Raw genomic sequence first — 10,550 nt, 5'->3', positions numbered from 1 at the left:
TAGGCTTTGCCTCAAGGCAATGTGCACTTAAGAGCATTGGACAGCATCCCAACAATGTAGCCAGTTCATTTTAAATGCATTGTCTCATAAATCAAGCTACAAAGGATTTATTCATTTATTATTTTATGTACGTATTGTCCTTTAAATCCATAGTTTCATTGTTATCGTTTTAATTCTAAAATACAGTAACGTTTGGAAATGGGTACACTCTGCTCTTTGGTTACTGTGCTCTTCGGGCATGGAATGACTTGCAGAATACACTGAGACTTGATGCCCTAGTTTCGCTGGGCCATTTCAGAAACTTGATTGCCAAATTATTGGTGAATGATAGTTGTCTGTAAAAACTGAATGTAAATGTATTGTCAATGGAATGGAATGTAAACAGTGACATGTTTAGTTTATCTATATATAGCCTCGAGGGCACACTTGAAAAAGAGACCCTGGTCTCAAGGTGCTTTCCCTATATAAATACATGATGAATAAAATCCTTTAAAACTAAAAAAGAGTTGAAAACTTGATGCAGAAAGATAGATATATCTGTTTCATACTTTCATAAGCACATAATGATAACGCACTTAAGGAGTTGATATAAAAAAACAGAAACATCCCACACACAGTCAACCATCTATACCCTGTGCTCTGAGTACTCCCCAGAGACCATATGTATAGACCAGACAAACACTAGTCTGACGCTTGAATACCGCTAACAGACACTGTCACTGAGGGATTCAACTCGAGATATCTTTTACGTTTTTTGAGAAAGGCCTTCTGTTCACAGTGATAACAGTTGACATAACCTTGAAAAGTCTACAGTAAGTAGGAGGTGTTGATTTACATATGATATGACAACCACCATGACAGACAACAGGACTGAACAGTTACATGCCAGTCGGTTAACAGCCAATGTGTGTCCAATGACCAGTACTTCATCAAGGCATCAAACTCAAACAGCGGACCTGGTGCTTCTGAAGTGAGCTAAGACTAGACAATAAGCCTCTAAATCCCTCCCTTGACCCCTAATTTTAAACCCTCGATCCACACATCAAAGAAATGACAACCTTAGTGGTGAAAGTAGAACAGGGGCTCCACTCAGGCCTAATGCTCCAGCCCTTTGCCTCCTGCACTCTCTCAGTGTTAAGCCAAGTGTTAATTGATGAGGAGTCACAACTTTGTTGTGTTTTGTTAAAACATGAAGGGCTCCCACTGTATCAACAAATCCTGGAACCCAAACTCTGCCATATGTCGACCCATGTGTTTTCCTCCAGCTGTGAGTGCTCTGCGTCCCTCCTGTCCTAACAACTGAGTGTCTGGCTGGCCCTGGTGTTGTACATTCTAACAGGCTACCATACACAACCATACCTCCTACTGTAGGTCGATATGGGTTTCAGTAACACTTCCGATGGCATTACATAACAAATAATATAAACTATTTTATGTAAATTTACACAAAAAGTTATCAATGCTACTGTATCAGTAAGCACTTAGCACTTGTCAAAAATCAAGATTGGTGTTTTAAGTAACTTAGAATGTTATTAGGTACCACATATACACCAAACAGTTAACTGTTAAAGCATTGTAAAGTGGGCCAACTTACGTGGTTTGGTGACCGAAACTCCTGGTTATTGTCATTCATGTACATGTTGTCACCATCAAACTGTGAACAGAAATAGTAAGAACAACAAACATTGTGTCAATTGGAATTCTGAAAAGAGAGAAAGAAATAGAGAAGGCTTTGCGGGTGGCCTGAAGCTTGAGTCTAATGACTTAGCGTCACATTCGCTAAACCTCGTCACCGCGACAGTAATTACTAATCATCAGCGGGGCGGTAATTAGGCTAGTTGAGCCGAGTGACGAGCGATGGCTTTTCCCTGTGGAGTCTTCCATGCGGTACGTGTGTGTGTGTGTGTGTGTGTGTGTGTGTGTGTGTGTGTGTGTGTGTGTGTGCATGTGTGTGTGTGGGGTTGAAGGGAGGGCATGTCATGTCTCTCGCATGAGGTGGACAATAAGGAGTCTGTTAATCAATGTGGAGAAAACACTTTGCTGCAGGTGCCAAAACAGTGCTAACCCACAGGGCAGGTGACAACACAACCGCATTTGACCTCTGACCCTGAGGGCGTCTGGGATAGATCAGGCTAACTACAGCGATACATGGCTACATGCTAGCTGGCTGAATGGCAGTGACTGCCCGCTAATAAGCAGCCCCTGGAGAGATTCCTTCTCAGAAAGAGGCTCTTTGAGGGCTCAGATCCAAGTCAACGCAGCACTTAACGACAAGTGTCCCTCTTTGGTTGGAGCACACCATTGTCAGTCTTCCCATTGTTGGAACATAGGCTTCAATCACTACTAAAGTCATCTAAAATCTGATTCTTGCCATGAAGAAAGTAAAAGATGGCCCAAGCTTAGTATGCTACTATGCTAGAGTATTGCTGCTAGAGTATTGCTGCTAGAGTATTGCTGCTAGAGGATTGCTGCTAGAGTATTGCTGCTAGAGGATTGCTCAGGACTGCACACTTATCAGCAATTATTGTAATCGAGACCATTTTATGGCAAAGAAAGAGACATTTGTGAGTGACCTTCCACTTCCCATGGCACTGACAGTATTTTGTATTTAGGTAATGTAGCACCATTTTTCTTGTTTGTTGACTAAACCCATTCTTTGCAAAGCACAGGCCACATCACCTAGCTATCTCAATGTAGGAGTGAGTGGGAACAGACAGCATGGAAAACATGATCAAACTAGACAGCATTCCATTTAAAATTCCACAGATGTGGAGATATAGGGACATGGGTGGTCTCTTTTAAGCTCCTGGAAGTGGATTGAAGGTCTGCTATACAGTATATAAACACAGGTAGAATATCAGTGAACACAAATGGGTCATAGAATATCTCAGAAAGAATGACCTGAGAGGACTAATGGATACAATCCCTGAGGATGAAATCAAATAGCCACAATGGAAGAATATAATGAAATACATTTAGATATTTTTTTTCTCAAAGAAAGAGAAAGAGGAGATGAGAGAGGGGGGGGGGGGGGGAGAGATTCACAAAAATTACACCAGATTATTGCTAGTAATGACTAGGGAATGAGAAGTGGCCTCAGGCAATGGTTGGGTAATGATGCATTTCAGGGAAAACCTTGTGAGGTCTACTTGCTTATTCTAATGAATATATTAATATTCGTCCACATACATTCACCACACCAAGGCACATAAATATGATGTCTCAATGACACCTGACTCAGTTTCATGTCAGCCAGATGTTATCTAGCACATTTACCACAACTGCATATCGATTAGTTGCTGAAAAACTATTTTTGAGAATCTTGCTGAAGACTTAAGCCTGAATGCTACAGTAAGCATTATTTTTGTTTTAAATAGGTAATACCAGTAGACATGGTGGAAGGACATTTAGCTTGATGAGGCTTGGGGTATCTATTCTTTTAAAGCCATTCAACCAGTGGAGGCTGGTGGATTTCTAGGATTTCTACCTCCACCAGTATCATTTAAATCAATAAGAGGGACTAAGTGATTGAGACCTTGGTTAAACGCATGTAAGAATCTTATGAAAGACTCATCGATATTACGTAAATCAAGCTCAAGAGGTCCTCTCAGGCTGAAACAGACCCTAAGCCTTGATCCATGAAAGGTCTTGCAGTAGAGAAAACAAATGGTGCAATTTTTTGGGATTTTTTACCATGGCTTGTTTTAAAGTTTGATCAATGAACAAAATGTATACAAAATAAAACTATAAATCTTTTCAACATGAAGCAGAGAAGAAATCAAATAATCAAATTGCCTCGAGACAACAGAGAAAGGTCAGCCATTTTGTGCCTCAACATGGCTGCCCATATATTCCAATGTAAGGCTTTTCCCCTGATCTTCTATAGCTCTCCTTGCACTGCCTCTCTCCCATTTAAAATGCCAATTTATCCTCGGCTGAATGCTATCAGCGCAGCCATTACTCCACATTCACTGCAGGAATCATCCTCTCTGCCTCTCTCTCTTCCTCTTTCTATGCCTCTCCCCCCTCTCTCTGTCTCTCTCTGCCCCTCCCTCCCTCTCTCTCTCTCTCTCTCTCTCTCTCTCTCTCTCTCTCTCTCTCTACCTCTTTCTCTCTCTCTCTCTCTCCCTCTTTCTCTCTCTCTCTCTCTCTCTCTCTCTCTCTCTCTCTCTCTCTCTCTCTCTCTCTCTCTCTCTCTTTCTCTCCAGTGGGCCCTGGCATTGCTTCCCCATCGCTGGTCTAATTGTGCATTCTGCCCAGACAAGGGGCTCATTAAGCAGTAATTACACACATGTTGTTTTCGGCAAACATCTCTATTTGGATTGCTTTGCATGGTAATTGTTCAGCAGGGACTGACGCTCGCAATGTTTCCCAGTGTGACACGTGGTGGAGATGGAGAGAGAGAGAGAGAGAAAAAAGAGAATGAGTGAGAGTGTGTGAGAGAGAATTAACTGAGAGAGAGTGTGTGTGTCTGTGAGAGAGAAAGAGAGAGAGGAAGAGAGACAGAGAGAAAAAAAAAGTGACGGCCTAAAACTAGGTCACGCCTTGCCATCATCGACGAGATCGGTGCTTCAAAAATAATGAACCCTCAAGGTGGAAGTAATGCTAACTAGCGTATCTAGGGAATACATGTAATATTTACAGAGTGCTAATGGTGGAATACAATGGTGGGATCTTTTCATCTATCTCAGCTTGCTGGATTTGAGGAAAATTACAGACTGCATTGAAGACACCCTTTGATTGATGGGTTATACATAAAACTATAATGTCTTCGATGGGACATATGGGGCTGTGGTTGTCGAAGGTGTGTGTGTGTGTGTGTGGGGGGGGGGGGGGGGGGGGGGGGTACTGTATGCACTTGCATGTCAATTATCCAACAATTATAGTGACGATTCCAAAAACTTCAGTAGACTAGCCATGGCATGTCACATATTGGTGTTAACCTTGAAACATACAATGACAATGTTTAATGACAATCTCACAGGGAAACAATCTAATGAATGTTCATAACGTAAAGCTGGGTTTCCAAATATCCATGACACAGATGGATGCTACTGCTGACACCAGTGACTCCAATGCTGCAGACTGTGAGATAGAAGTGCTATAAAATATTTCCAGGATATCAATTCCTCAAACAGCATATTGCATAGAAACAATAAGATGAGGAAAGAGCTACTGCTTTTTGTCATGATAATGTAGCTCATTCATAGCTGTTCACAGCTAAGAAACGTCAAAACCAGATCCTAAGTTCTGCATGTCTGCTAATGGCCACAATGTGTCATAGTACCACGGTGGACAGAAAACTTTCCAAATGTATATAAGAGAGTGTAGAAGGAGAATGTGTAATACTTGTGACTTTAAAAGCCTTTGCCCGTACACTAACTCTCTAAAAATAATTCTTCCACCGAGCGGAATTAATAAGCACTGCTCAGCCATTCTGTGAAGAAAGGGGGTGCGGTGGGGGGGACTCATGCAATATGTATGTCTGTTTGAGCACCCTCCTTCTCCATCTTCCCCCTCTCCCTTTCTCTTTCTGTGCAATTAACTGCAGAAGGTCCTCGCAAACCTCAACCTGAGACAATCCCGATGTGTCTCTGAATTTTGAGGGGGCCCTACTTGTCACTCCCAGCTCAAAGGAAGACAGGCAGAAAGAGAAGGAAAAAGAGAAAGAAAGAAAGAAAGCATATGAGAAAAGAAAGAAAGAAAGAAAGAAAGAAAGAAAATAAGCACAAGAAAAAAGGCTTTCAGAGTTGCAGAGGAGGAGAGGAGAGTGTGACTACAGTGACAATTCTGATGTTTTACCACGCCCCAAGCAAACAATAGCCATGAAGCATGCACGCACACACGCATGCACGCACGCACGCACACGCGCGCACTCATACACACACACACATACACACACGCACACACACACACACACACACACACACACACGCACACACACACACAAAGCCCATAAAGAGCGCAGCCCGTGGCCATGGCGACACATGCTCTGTTGTCGTTAGATAAGGGAAACAGGGCCTCTTCCTGGGTCTGAGAGCTTGATCCTGACTACACAGAGCTGCAGCCTAGCTGAGGTCACACACACATGCACACACACACATATCCACCACTGCCTCAATTCAACCTCTGTTCTCTCAACTCTACTGTACTACCAGGACATCTGCAAACTGCAAATGACATATGTACTAATTGTAAATAAATGTATAGTATGATCATCCCTATGATAGATAAAGCATCAATGCAAGCAAGAAAGGGGTGAGTGTCTCCCAACAGTAAGTGCCATTAGGATAGTATTCCACTCAGGACGGAGGCCTATTTGCTAACCTCAGGGCCTCACTACTACCAACAAACTAAGAAAGGCTTGCTCCACAACCTTTACAGCAAGACAGCAATATACATGATAAAAGACATACAGGATTTAAAAGACATACAGGATTAAGGTACAACTGTATGAAACCAAAATCTTTCAGTCAACTATCCTTCCAAAGAGTGATGAAAAAATGTTTTGTTGTAGTTATTTGGGATATTGATTTAGCTGTTCCCTCATTGAAGAGCACTAACCCTGTTCAGAACTTTTACAAACTACAGGTGCAAGTTTCCACTGTTTCCGGCACATATAGCGTGGGGGTGTAAAAATAAAAATGGCAGACTGAGATAGTTGTTACTCATCCACTTTCTGTTGCAGTGGAACAACCACAAAACAGCAGAGACTCAGAACAACAGAGAGATTGAAAGAGAGATTGAAAAGAAAATGGGTGTGTGGAATGGAATTGGGTGGGGTGACTCGAAATAAGGTCTTGTTTTCACTGCGAGTATTCAAAATAGGATAAACATCTCCATTATGAAAATAGCCACCCTCCATTCAAGCGACGCTCGCAGGTCAATAGTTTAAAGAAAGATTGAATCCGTTTTCAGACTTGTTTTCAGTCTTTTTTGGCATATAATATGATTTGCAATCTATCACCTACAAGTATAAACTCTAAACGTTTGACTCACTCCACATATGAAATAATCATTTGACTACAGTGACAGATGGAGTTTAGAGTTAGCTCAAGTTCTATTGGAGATTCAAGGCCACACAATAACATTAAGATCACAGTACAAAATGAAATACCTTGAACATTGCCCCTAATATGCATGATCTAGCCAGTAGACAGCCCAGAATTGGGGACAGGAAATAAAAAAAAAATTGCAGCTCTATGATTAATAACTTTCATGAGGGCTTAGGTCTTGGTATGTGTTTATATTTGCAGATCTTCTGTTATGTTTATATTTGCAGGTGTGTGTGTATGTGTGTGTGTGTGTGTGTGTGTGTGTGTGTGTGTGTGTGTGTGTGTGTGTGTGTGTGTGTGTGTGTGTGTGTGTGTGTGTGTGTGAGTGTGTGTGTGTGTTTGTGAGAGAGAGAGAGAGAGAGAGAGAGAGAGAAAGAGAGAGAAAGAGAGAGTGGGTGAGAGAGAGAGAGTGGGTGAGAGAGAGATAGAGAGAAATAGAGGACACACAAAAGAGGACACCTGTGTGTGAGTGTGCGTGTGCGTGTGCGTGTGCGTGTGTGTGTGTGTGTGTGTGTGTGTGTGTGTGTGTGTGTGTGTGTGAAACTCTCTCAACAGTATCCTGGAAAATGTGTCAGACTCTGACCCAAGTGCCACCCACACTGTCTTCCCTCATCCTGCCACTGAGGCCTTTGATGGCCTGCCTGCTAACCAGTGTCAGGGGAAACACTTCCTTAGCATCAGGCCCCATAGCATCACATGAAATTTGTAACTATGAAGTACCATTGAAGTACCATTGAAGTACCATTGGCAAGCACCTTAACCTTAGCATGAGGAGGGAAACACTTTCTTAGGTGGAAGGGAGTGTACAGACTGTGCAGACATATGCCTATAAAAAGCACTGAACAGACACACACACACACACACACACATACACACACACACACACACACACATACACACACACACACACACACAAGCACACACACACACAAGCACACACACACACACACACACACACACACACACACACACACACACAGGTATGAATAAACAAAGACATCTAACCATCAAGCGCCCACCCACAAGACGAACATACTGTACTGTGTATACACACACTTGTGCACACAAAGGCACACACGTATACGCACATTCAAATTTAACGGTAAGGTGCAGCCATGGAGGGGGGAGGGGTGGGGGGGAAGGTGTGTGAGGTTTCTCTGGCAGGGTAGAGGATGTAGAGCAGAACCCACTTTTAACTGAATCTGGTAAACAGCGATGGGGGAGATAATGGGCAGAGTGAATGTCACATTACCCCAGCCCTTTGCCTCTGCTCGCCGCAACATCAGATAACTGTAGTGGAAAAAAAAGTTCTGGTTTCCTCTAGCATATAATTGGTTATCTTAATGCAATCTACTGCTCTCTTGCCTCCCTGCACAGAATGAAGTATGAAAGAGAAAAGGAAGAAGAGGAAAAAAAAAGCGGGGATAAAGTTTGACTGTTCTGGCAGTGACAAAAATAAATCATTACAAGCAAAGGAAATGTATCAGTCTATTTACATCTGCTGCCTTTTCTTTTCTCCTTGGTTTGGCTGCAAAAGGTATTCTGTGTCGGTGCCTTGTTGCATCTTATTGAAATAGACGACATGGTTGACTTATGGATTGGACGTATTGGGTACAGAGTGGAGGAGTGGTTTTCATAAAATGTTCTCGCCTATATTGGAACTCAGTAGGGTGTGTGGTGCTTTTCTTACAATTTCCATAAAGGTATCAATGGGAAACAACTAAAATAGAAATAATGGGAGCACAATAACAACATATAAACACACTCTAGGTGTAGCTTGCTGAGGTACACTGCATGAATTACACAATAATATCAAGCACAACCATTATAAACATGGCTTTGGGAAAACCCAACTGTACATGTTAATGACCATGATACAATATCTGATCATAATTACAATGGTTGTTGCCAAGAGCATATTCCCTTGCACTAGTTCCAGCTAAATAAAGAAATGGCCAGAGGAAAATACATGACTGGCAATTTACAGGGAAATGATGTGGCACAAGCTAACAAAATGTTGGCAAAACCCCAATGCCAATTGCTTTATGGAGTTGCTTTATGGAGTCCACCTCTAAAATATTGTCACCCTATTAAATTAACTATAGAGGAGTTTTTCACACCTTTGAAATACATTAAACACATACTGTAGGTGTTTGCATTGCTTTAATTATAAATAAATGAACCACATTTAGCAGTGAACATCTAGCTACAAACTCTATGGGTGTCTGCTTGCATGCATGTGTTCTGGTGCCTCTGTGTTTCAATTTTAAGATTTGAGTGGGGTCTATAATACAATGGTTTGCAAGTGTGTGTGTGTGTGTGTGTGTGGGGACACTAATACATTGACTCTAGGGAGTGTTATCCCCAGATCACAACCTCTGAACCTTCAGCAGGCTCAGCACTAACCCCTGGGGCACACCCTTGAAACCTGAGGGCTTTTAGAACCAAGAGAGAGGGAGGTTATAGGAGAGCCTTAGAATCTCACCCTTTTCGCAGCTGGGTTGGAGCCTGGGGGTGGGGTACCGTGGAGGAGCCTAACCCCTCGTTCACCCACACCGTACCGGGCCTGTGGTTAGAGAGAGAGAGAGAGGATGGAGAAGAAGAAAAAAGGGGAGAAAGTTGATGAAGAGGCTTCAAATTCTGAGAAACAAGCAGGGCATTTCAAAAAGAAACATATTGAGCGCCAATACCCTCCCCCTCTCTCCCTAGTCTCACCCCCCATCCCCTCGACGGCCGCCACACACGTGCAGGGGGAGGGGTAATGACATGAGACTTAAACAGTGATTCTACTCAGAGCAGCGCTGGGGAAGAATGGAGGTTAATGAGCTGACATACCCCTCCACCCCCATCACGCCCACTCCCTGTGGTCCCCACCCCAACCCCCAAGAAGACAGTGGGGTTCAACAGTGGCACTGAGCCAGCTCTCTTGAGACTAAAGAAGAGCCCACTGAAGCTCCTGGTAGTTTCATAGTGGCTGTCTAAGCAAAACTGAGCAGTGTATAAGAGTTAGGATGAATGGAAACCATCATAAACCAACATAAGCATGCATGCACACACAGAAACACACAGACACACACAGACACACACAGAAACACACACACACACACACACACACACACTTACGCAAGAAAAGCACAACTCTGACCACACATCTCACACTTGAGACACTATACAAGTACTGAGCATCACCTAGGATACACAGTATGTGCAGTAGTTGCACACGCACAACACAAAACAGGACCTCAAAGCATTATGGTCATTATCACTTTATAAGAAAATGCATTCTAACCAATTGGGGCTTTGGTAACTTCCCCATTTCTCATGTGTCATGTGGTTTGAGGGTATATAAAATGTTAAATAAAGCCTCAGTGGCCTTTACGTTGCATCACCATAAACCTGTACCAACCACATACTGTATGTATGAGCACCTCTGAGCCCAGTACTAAGTGAGGTGAGAAAAGACAAAGGGAGACAGAGAATGAGAGAGAAATGAAA

At 42.8% G+C, this 10,550-nt stretch overlaps 1 long non-coding RNA gene across 1 annotated transcript in view; it reads right to left on the bottom strand.

The window, feature by feature from the left end:
• Positions 1-1,594: 1,594 nt before the first annotated feature.
• The window catches only part of LOC310808485, a 33,498-nt gene continuing 24,542 nt past the window's right edge, over positions 1,595-10,550 (bottom strand). Inside the window, exons 2-3 of the long non-coding RNA XR_014554361.1 lie at positions 9,541-9,621; positions 1,595-1,654 (exon numbers count right to left, since the gene is read on the bottom strand). This is a non-coding gene — a long non-coding RNA (uncharacterized lncRNA). The remainder of the gene's footprint in view (positions 1,655-9,540; positions 9,622-10,550) is intronic.

This window comes from Argentina silus (assembly GCF_951799395.1).
Source record: "Argentina silus genome assembly, chromosome: 8".
In the NCBI taxonomy this organism is placed as follows: Eukaryota; Metazoa; Chordata; class Actinopteri; order Argentiniformes; family Argentinidae; genus Argentina; species Argentina silus.
This window is presented reverse-complemented; position numbering and strand designations above follow the sequence as displayed.